Source organism: Macrotis lagotis, chromosome 1 (assembly GCF_037893015.1).
Source record: "Macrotis lagotis isolate mMagLag1 chromosome 1, bilby.v1.9.chrom.fasta, whole genome shotgun sequence".
Classification (NCBI taxonomy): Eukaryota; Metazoa; Chordata; class Mammalia; order Peramelemorphia; family Peramelidae; genus Macrotis; species Macrotis lagotis.
The window spans coordinates 784,351,500-784,362,103 of NC_133658.1; the positions used below are offsets into that span (position 1 = coordinate 784,351,500).

The 10,604-nt window shown below is 37.5% G+C and overlaps 1 pseudogene; it reads right to left on the minus strand.

The window, feature by feature from the left end:
- Positions 1–3,643: 3,643 nt before the first annotated feature.
- On the minus strand, positions 3,644–10,354 carry LOC141506998 (cytochrome c oxidase subunit 7A2-like, mitochondrial pseudogene; annotated as a pseudogene).
- Between the last annotated feature and the right edge of the window lie 250 nt (positions 10,355–10,604).

The window sequence follows — 10,604 nt, forward strand, 5'->3', positions numbered from 1 at the left end:
GTTATTGTTGCTGATTGTAATCCCCTCTATCCATTCCTCCCCACTACTATCTATTATATTTTCTCTCTCCTTTCATTCTGTCCCTCTTCTAAAATGTGCTATAGGGTAGCTGAGTAGTAGCACAAAGAGCACTGGCCCTGGGGCCAAGAGGCCCCAAGCCCACAAACCACCCCAGAGACCCAGCAACCACCTGGTCCCATGGTCCCAGATAGGCCACCCAATTGCAGCACCTTGCAAAAAGTAAAAAAGTAAATGTGTATGTCTGACTATTCCATCCTATAATCTACCCTCTCCTCTATTACCCACAACCCCCTCCCCCCTGTTCCCTTCTTTCCTTTTTTCTCTAGATGTCTATACCCTATTGAGTGTTTATGCTGTTTCCTCTCTGAGCCATTTCTGATGAGAGTGAAGGTTCCCTCATTCCCCCTTGCCTTCCCCCCTTCCATACCATTGCAAAAGCTCATTGCAAAAAAAAAATATGAAATATCTTAGCCTATTTCACCTCTCCTTTCTCTTACACCCAGTACATAACCCTTTCATCCAGTGACTTCATTTTTACAATATATTGTATCTTCAAATTCAGCTCTTTTCTGTGCTTCATCTATAAAAGCTCCTTTTACCTGCTCTATTAAATAAGAAGGTTCATATGAGTATTATCAGTATCATTTTTATATGCAGGAATACATACAGTTCATCATCATTAAGTCCCTCATAATTTACCCTTCTCCTCCACTCTCTATGCTTCACCTGAGTCCTGTACTTGAAGGTCAAACTTCCTGGTTGTTTCAACAGCAACAATTGAAATTCTCCTGGTTCATTGAAAGTCCATCTTTTCTCCTGGAAGAGGATGTTCAGTTTTGCTAGGTAGTTGATTATTGGTTGCATTCCAAGCTCTTTTGCCCTCTGGAATATAATATTCCAAGCCCTATGAGCCCTTAATGTAGTTGCTGCTAAGTCCTGTGTGATCCTGACTGCAACTCCATGGTCTTTCTGGCTGCTTGTAATGTTTTCTCTTTGACTTGAAAGTTCTGGAACTTGGCTATCATATTCCTGGGGGTTGTTTTTTTTTAAATTTCTTTTCAGGGGAGATAAATGGATTCTCTCAATTTGTATTTTGCCCTCTGTTTCTAAGATATTGGCAATTTTCCCCTGTAGGAATTCTCTAAAAATGAGGTCAAAGCTCTTTTCCTGATGATGACTTTCAGGTATCCCAATTTAAATTATCTTTCCTGAATCTGTTTTCTAGGTCAGTTGTTTTTCAATGAGATATTTCACATTTTCTTCTAATTTTTCATTCTTTTGATGTTGAAGTATTGTCTCTTGTTTTCTCACAAAGTCATCAGCTTCCTTCAGCTCTATTCTACATCTGAAATATTTGTTTTCCTGAGAGAGCTTTCTTATTTACTTTTCTATCTGGCCAATTCTGCTTTTTTAAAGCATTCTTATCCTCACTAACCTTTTTTGAACTGTTTTATCCATTTGACCTAAGTTTGTTTTTAATGTTATTTTCTTCAGCATTTTTTGGATCTCATTTAGAACTTCATTTTCATATTTTTCCTGCATCTCTCTCATTTCTTTTCCCAGTTTTTCTTCTATCTCCCTTACTTGATTTTCAAAATATTTTTTTGAGCTCTGTCATAGCCTGAGCCCAACTTCTATATTTCTTGGAGTCTTTAGATGCAAAAGCTTGGACTTTCTCATCTTCAGATTGAGTATTTTGATCCTCCATGGGATCATAGACAAAGTAATTGTCAATGGTCTGGTTCCTTTTTTTACTGTTTACTCACTTCCCAAGCCTTGACTGGTTTGGGGGTGCTTCTTGAGCTTTTGAGTTTTATTGGAACACTCCCACATGGATCTCAGTGTGTGAGGCTCTGGCTGCCCTCCTGGTCTGTGAATGATCACAAGCACACTCCTCTGCTATGGGGTTGGGGGGAGGGATGGTCCAGGCTCTATGGGGAGGCCTAGACTGTGATCAGAATCTGCATGTGATCAGAGCTCCAGAGTCCTGTTCCAGGGACAGAGGACAGACCTTGTAAGTCTCCCTCCACTCCCTTACCTTTGGTGAGCTGAGCACTCAGGGTGCAGCTGCCTGGAGGCTCCTGCTGGGTGACTTCACAGACCTGCTTCCATTTCCTGGATCTGGGTTTCTACAGCTGTGCTGAGTGCTGAGACCATGCTGAGAGCCTGAGCTTGCAGAGTGCCATGGTTGTGTTGAGGGTGGGCTTTGTGCTCTCTCTGGCAGAGGTCTCCCAGCTGATCTTCCAAATTGTGATTGGTGATTGCTGGGGTGCATGTCAGGAAACTGCTTCTGCTGCTAGGAGTTGGGGCTCCCAAGTGCCCTGGGGCTTTTCCCAGGAGGCTGAAGTTCCTTGGCTCTGGTGGGGCCACCCCTCTAACCCTGTGGAAGGGTTTTTCCACTATTTTCAGGTTACCTTGGGCTGGAGAATTTCCTTACTGGCTCTTTCTGTGGGTTCTGTCTCTTGAAAATTTAGTTAGAGTCATAATTTTAAGGTTTTTGAAATATTTTGGAGAGAGTACCTAATAGAGGCTCTTCTCCTAACACTATTTTGGCTCCCCCACTCCAATTGGGAGGGGAGGTTAATTTGTTCTTTTTCTAATTTTTTTTTAGTTGCATGTTTAGTTCATAGATTTCCGCTTTCTCCAATTTATTCATGTAAACATTTAAAGGTATAATGTATCCCCTGACAACTGCCTTGGCTATATCCCAAAAGTTTTGGTATATTGTCTCATTATTGTCATTATCTAGGATGAAATCATTAATTCTTTCTATAATTTGTTGTTTGATCCACTCATTCTTTCTTTTTAAACTTCTCATTCTTGCATTTATTCCACAAGCAAAAATAAATTATACTATAAGGCTACAGCATTTAACAAGAGTAAAGAAGAACAACAGGGAGGGAAATACTGTACAACAGTCCAGTCCAAAGTGCAAAACTTTCAATAAGAGCTGTTCTGTTCCCATGGTGGAATAAATACAGAATCTTCATTTCTGGAATATTTAAAGATCAGGCATATAACCTCTTTGAAACTATATGACAAAGTTACAGGTATTATGGATAGTTAACAGAAAATAATTTCTATTAATACCATGCTGCAAGATGAAAAAATTCCCCAAATTAACAACTAATTAAATTCCCAGTGAAACCTGTGGTGTCAGAAAGAACAGATTTTTGGCACCAGGATGTTAAAGGCTTTGCTATCACTGGTGCTGGCTTCAGTGAATCCACTCCTCCCTTAGCCAGCACATCTGGTGACAGAAAAGCTTCCCCAACTTAGAATCTCTCTTGTGGGCTGGAAGGCACAACCAGAAATCTCTGGTGGCCTTATCAAAGTGAGTTGTGAATGAACTAGCCTGCCAACCTCTGGAGAAATATGAGAGGTCAAAATAGAAGGGCATCATCACTTTTGCTTGAATAATAACTAACTTAAAAATGTTCTGATAACCCACTTCTTTTCAGAAACCAACCAGCCAAAATGTTTCCTCATTGATCAGCCCTCTAATTCATTCTGAATAATATAAACTTACACAGGTCAAAAAAATCACTATTGGGAAAAATAGACAATTCAAAGGGTTTTATGCCAACACTCTTGTTAATAAATCAGTATTATGAAATGCAGTTCATTTATTTTTGGGTTGTGAAGCCATGTAGAGAGGTATCAGGCAGTAGATGGTCCCTCCCAGAGTTAAAGCCATGGTGGTCCAATAGAGCATTTGGTCAGGTAGACTGTGTTTCAAGTGGACAGGTAGACCATCAGACTTCTGAAAAAATTTCTGCAGCTCTGGAACTTTGTTTTTCCTAGCATAATCATATGGAGCTATTTCTGAGGCAAATTTTGTTGGTGTGGAAAATATGATGGGTGGTGATTCTGAGGATGCCACAGGTTTTAAACCCTGAGGGCTGTAGGCGGACGAGTCCCAGGCCCCGGCCAGCTTCTGGGTGAAGCCGCTGAACTTGTAGTACGTGTCTCCTGCGCCCGACCTCTGCAGCCGGCGGGGCGTGGCCTGATCCACTCATTCTTTAAAATGAGGTTATTTAGTTTCCAATTAGTTTTAGATCTATCTCTCCCTGGCACATTATTGCCTGTGATTTTTATTGCATTATGATTTGAGAAGGATATAGTCACTATCTCTTTCTTTCTGCATCTGATTATTGGGTTTTTATGCCCTAGTGCATGGTCAGTTTTTGTGTAAGTGCCATGTGCTGCAGGGAAAAAAAAGTACATTCCTTTCTATCCTCTTTCAACTTTCTCTAAAGGTCTATCATGTTTAGGTTTTCTAACATTATAATTACCTCTTTAACTTCCTTCTTGTTTACTTTATGGTTAGATTTATCTAAATCTGAGAGTGGAGGTTGAGGTCTCTCATCAGTAGAGTTTTGCTGTCAATGTCTTCCTATAACTAATTCAAATTATCCTTTAAAAATTTGGATGCTATAATACTTGGTGCATACATATTTAGTATTGAAATTGCTTCATTGTCTATGGTATCTTTTGGGGGATATAGTTTCCTTCCTTATCTCTTTTAACTCTATCTATTTTTGAAGCTACTTTGTCTGAGATAAGGATTGCTGCCCCTGCTTTTTTCACTTCAGCTGAAGCAAAATATATTTTTCTCCAACCTTTACCTTTATTTTTTTTTTACCCTTTCCTCTGTAAGTATCTCTCTGCTTCAGAAATGAGTTTCTTGTAAGAAGCATCAATTGTAGGATTCTGATTTTTAATCCAGCCTGCTATTTGCTTATGTTTTATGGGACAGTTCATCTCACATTCAAAGTTGTAATTACTAACTCTTTATTGACCTCCATGCTATCTTCCCTCTGTTTATATTTCCCCCCTTTTTTCACTTTATCCATGTTTCTCAGTATTTTGTTTCTGAATATCACCATCTTCAGTGTGTTTTTCCCCTTGTATTCAATTCCCTTCCCCTTTCTTTCCCCTTTCCCTTTTCCCCCCTTCTTCCTTCTGTTAGTTCCTCCTTTCCTCTCCCCTCCCTCTTTCCCCTTTTAATATTTGAAAGGTAAGATAAATTTCTCAACTTAACTGAGTGTGTATATGTTAACTTTAGGCCTAATCCAATGAGAGGAAGTTTCAGTTGCTTCTCGGTCCTCCCTTCTTCCCCTCTATTGCATTAGGTCCTTTGTACCTCTTCTTGTAATGTGATTCACACCATTCAATCTCCTCCATTCTCCCATCTCTTTACTGTACACCTTTTTAGGGAGATATTGTTTTTAAATCATTCTATTAAGAGTCATGCATAAGTCATGAGGGTTCATGACCCCTGGCTAAGTATATTCTCTCTAATAGAGTTACAATTCTCAAGAGTTATGAGAATCTTTCTCCCAGGTGGAGATATAGCTTGTTTCATTTTATTGGATAACAATTTTTTTCTTTACCTTTTTTTTTACCTTTTCATGTGTCTTTTGAGTCTCCCATTTGATGTCCAAATTTTCTATTTAGTTCTGGTCTTTTCATCAGGAAGAGTTGTAAATCTCCTATTTTGTTAAATGTTCATCTTTTCCCCTGGAAGAGAAGGCTCAGTTTTGCCAGACAGTGGATTCTTGCCTCATTCCAAGTTTCCTTGCTCTTCAGAATATCTCATTCCAGGCCCTTTGATCTTTTAATCTTGATAAATCCTGTGTAATCCTTATTGTGGCTCCTTGGTATCTAAATTGTTTCTTTCTGGTTACTTGCAGGATTTTCTCTTTTTATCTGATAGTTCTGGAATTTGGCCACAATATTCCTTGGTATTTTCTCCCTTAATTATATATATATATATATATATATATATATATATATATATATATATATATATATATAAATATATATATACACATATATATAATATATATATAAAATATGTATGTATGTGTGTCTGTGTGTATGTCTATATCTATATACATAAAAATAAATACATATATATGCACATATAAATGTATATGTATATAATGTATTTGTGTATAGATGTATGTGTATATGTTTTTATGGACACACATAAGGATACCTTTTTTAGTTCCTTCTCTGTTACCTGAAAAATATGCAACTTTCTCCAGTTTTAAAAAGACCATAAAATTGTCAGAAAATTTTTGCAACAACTATCTCTCATAAAAGCCTCATTTCTCAAATATATAGAGAACTGAATCAATTTTAAAAAATACAAGCCATTCCCCAATTGATAAATGGTCAAAGGATATGAACAGGGAGTTTTCAGACAACAATATCAAAGCTATCTAAATCACTATTGATTAGAGAAATGTAATGAAAACACCTCTGAAGTACCATCTCACAACTCACAAAAAATGGAAAATATTGGATGATGGGAGGATGGAAGAAAACTGATACACTAATGCTGTTGTGAACTGATTCAACAGTTCTGGAAAACAATTTGGAACTATGCCCCTTGGGGCTTTAAAATGTACCTTTTGGTGAAGGAATACCATTGCTAATACCAAAAAAATTGTAAATTGATGGTATTTCCATCAATTGGGGGGGGGGGGGCAACTAGATGGTGCAGTGGATAGAGCACTGTTCTTGAAATAAGGAGGCCAGGAGTTTTAATACAGGTTCTAACACTAGCTGTCTGACCTTGGGCAAGGTACTTTACCTTGAATGTCTTGCATCCAGGGTCATGTCCAGTCATCTTGATTCATATCTGGCCACTGGACCCAGAAGGGTTTGGAGGAGAAAGTGAGACTGGTGACTTAGCCTAGCACCCTCTCATTCAAATCCAATTCATGTGCTTGTCATGGTATCACCTCCCTTATGTCCTGGTCTTCTTCAAAAATGAAGGATAAACGTTGGAATATTGCTGTGCTATAAGAAATGACAAGCAGAAAAACCTGAAGACTTACATGAACGGATGCAGGTGAGGTGAACAGAACCAGAAGACATTTTACATGCTATTAGTAATATTGTTTGATGAAGAATTTTAGATGATTTAGCTATTCTCCATAATACAATGATCAAAGACAATTCAAAAAACTAATGAAGAAGCATACTTGCCATCTCCAGGGCAAGAACTGATATTGATTGAATACAAACAGCTTTCAATTTTTACTTTTCCCCCCCCTCTTTGATTTGAGTTTCCTTGTATAAAATGAATACTATGGAAATATTTTACTAAATGCACATATATAAATTATATCTGATTCCTGGGTGTCTCAGAAATAGGAAAGGGAGGGGAGATTAGAATTTGGAGCTCAAAACTTAAAATATTTTTTTTAAATGCCTTCACTAAAGCCTACCATCCTCTCAAGCTATTATTCTCTATCTCTTTTTTTCTTAAATGCCTAAAAATCTGACTGCATTCATTGTTTCTTCTTCTCCTCTCACACTTTTCTTAGTCCTTTACAATATGAATTTCCATACCATAATTCAACTGAAACTTTCCAGTTATAAATCATCTCTTAATTACTGTATTTTTTGCTGTTTTCTCAGAATTTATACTTCTTAATGCTCTGTTAGCAGTTGACACCTCTGACTACCCTATTTTGCTTTCTCCTTCCTAGATTTTCATGAAACCACTCTTTCCTGATTGTCCTCCTTTTTTTGATTTTTGTTTTTTGTTTTGTTTTGGTTCTCCTTCATTCTTGAAGAGGATTAAAATGATGTCACTATCTTAGAGTTAAATTATAGTGTGTGCAACTGTGACTGGATAGACCAATATGAGCTTGGAATGCTCCACCACCTGTTGAGCACAAGGAGATGATGTGAACATTCTCTAAATTTGCACGTTTTGCATTTTTTTGAGCTACTACAATTCAGCTTTACTCATAGAGTTCAGCACCTTCCTTGATGAGGACAGGTCATCCTGAGAGTCTCCCAAAATATACAATTAATTCTAAAGCTGTTGAGAGTCCTTAAAAGTGTTCTTGTATCACTTTTTCTGATCATCATGTAAGCACTTACCTTGGGTGAGTTCTCCATAAAATAGTCTTTTTTTTTTTTTTTTGGCATGCATACTTTTGATATATGAACAACATAACCAGTCCAACAGCGTAGTAGAGTTTGAGTTCTTGCCAATTGAGTTTTAGAAAGGACCTCAGGTTCTGGTATCTTATCCATTCAGGTGACCTTCAAAATCTAAGAAAATTGAAATGGAAATGATTCAGATTCTTGTCATGATGCTGGTAGACTATCCAGGTTTCACAAGGATAAAATAATGAGGTCAGCACAATAGTTTTGTAGACCAGTTTGATAGTCAATCTTGTATTCTTTTCTCACACACTTTTTTCTGAAGCATCTGACAATGTGTGTGTCAACCTCATATCAATGTGTACAACCCTGGAAATTATACTGCCTAGGTAAATGAACTTATCCACAGTATTCAAGACCTCCAATTTGTGTAAATGAGGGTTTCCCCATATGGATGGCTGATGGAGCACCTGTGTTTTCTTGGTGTTAATTGTTAGACCAAAATTAGCACAAGAGGCAAAGAATTTGTTGTATCTCAACTTCAGAGGATGTATTAAGTGCCCAGTCATCTGCAAACAGAACACTATACACCAATATTCCCTCCACTTTAGTCTTGCCTTGTAGCCTTTTGAGTTGAAGAATTTATCATCAGTGCAGAAGGTGATCTTGATAATTGTATTTATCCTCACTGAAGGTGTTTGATGACATGACTGAAAACATCATGCTAAAAAGCATGAGAGCAAGGACACATCCTTGTTTCTCTCCTTTTGTGACTGGAAAAATGCAAGAGCATCATTCATTATCTAGAACCCTGGCAAGCATTCCATCATGAAATAGATATACAATACTGATGAACTTCTCCAAGCAACTAAATTTTGACATGTTTCCCTTCCAATTGATTGTATCAAATGGCTGACCTTTCATAGAGACCTCTGATTTGCTCCTGGAATTGTTCGGCAACAAAAACCATATCAGATGTTCATTTGACCCTTTCTGAAGACACACTGACTTTCAAGTAGATGACTGTTTTCCAGGTGAAGGATTAGCCTATTAAGGAAATTCTGCCAAGAATCTTGTCAGCAAAGACTAAGAGAGAAAGCTATACACCCCTGTGTTTATCACTGGACAATCTATTCCCTTTGTCTTTATAGAGATGGACAATGGAGCCATCTTTGAACTTCTGGGGAATAACCTCTTCATGCCATATAACCTGGAAAATTTCAGTCAACTTTCTTTTGAATGAGATTAAAAAAGCCCATATTGTAAAACTCAGCTAGAATAGAAACAGCTCTAGATGCTTTGCCACATGAGAGGAGTCCAATGACATTCAAAACCTCTTCAACTAGGGTAAGATTGACTTCAACTTGAGGTAAACAGTCACTGGTTTCAGCAATGATTAATGATGATCTGTTGCAAAACTTTGGAAGTTTAGTCTATCTTTCTAGGATGATGCCCCTATCACTAATCACTAATTCATTATCATTGAGTAGTCGAGATGCATCATAAATATTTGGTCCACTGTCCTCAGAGCACTTTGAATTGTTACTACCAGCATAAAATTGAATTTCATCTGCCTTCTTACTGAACCAAGAATCTTGCATCTCTCTAGGATTTGCTTTTATTTTACTTTTAATGGAACTAAATGTTTCCTTCTTAGAGATGAATGAACTATTCTACTAGCAAACCCTATGGAGTTCTCATTTTTCATTTAGCAGCTTCAGAATTTCCATATCATTTCCATCAAAACCATCTTGATGTTTGTGAGTGTTCTGACCCAAATGTGCAAATTCAGCACTATACACTAAAGTTTTGGAAACTGACCACTCCTTTTCTGCTCCACTATTGCTAACTGTGTGTTGGCTCAATTTTCCCTTCCAGTTAGTAACAAAGTGTTCCTATTCAGAGAAGCACTCTATTCTGATGACATTAATTCTTCTGGTAGTCATTTTGCCTTGGGGCTGTTGAATGTGAATATTTAGCTTGAAGAAGATAAGTCTAACAACACTCAATATCACACATTGCCTTTGTCACTCTCACATCCTGGCTATCTCTTCTCCCTTATAATCACACAGTGTATTAAATACCATTGTTTGCTACAAAGGTGCATCCATAAAGTGGAAGGTAAGTGGAAGACAGTATTTGTGATGAGAAAGTCATGAGATGCAAAAGTCTTCAGTTGTAGGTGATTATTACTATTGCTGTTTCCAACTCCATTTCTTCCAAGAACTCTCTGCCATGTCTGATAATCTGACTCTCTCCTACATTAAAGTCACCCAGAATTATAAAGTTTGACCTCTTCTGTTACATTGATGAGAGGGGTCTCTGGGTCTTCATAAAATTTTGCTTTCACTTCAACAAGCTTGGTGGAAGCATAGGCACTGATCATGACAGTGTGTTTTCTTTCAAGAGGCAATGACATTATCATGAGCCTACATCTCTCTCCTTTTGGTAGGAATATACACTTGATGTCTAGTTTTAATAGCAAAACTTCAAATTACAAAGCTTCACTTTACTCTCCTTCACTATAACAATTGCAAAAAAAAATGTATATTCGGCTCCAACTTCAATAAGTTGGCCTTCATTTGCCAGTCTTGTCCTCAAGGTTGTTAATTGGATGCATTCCTGCTGAGTTCTCTTGCAACAAGATTTTTTTGTCTTTCATATCTACA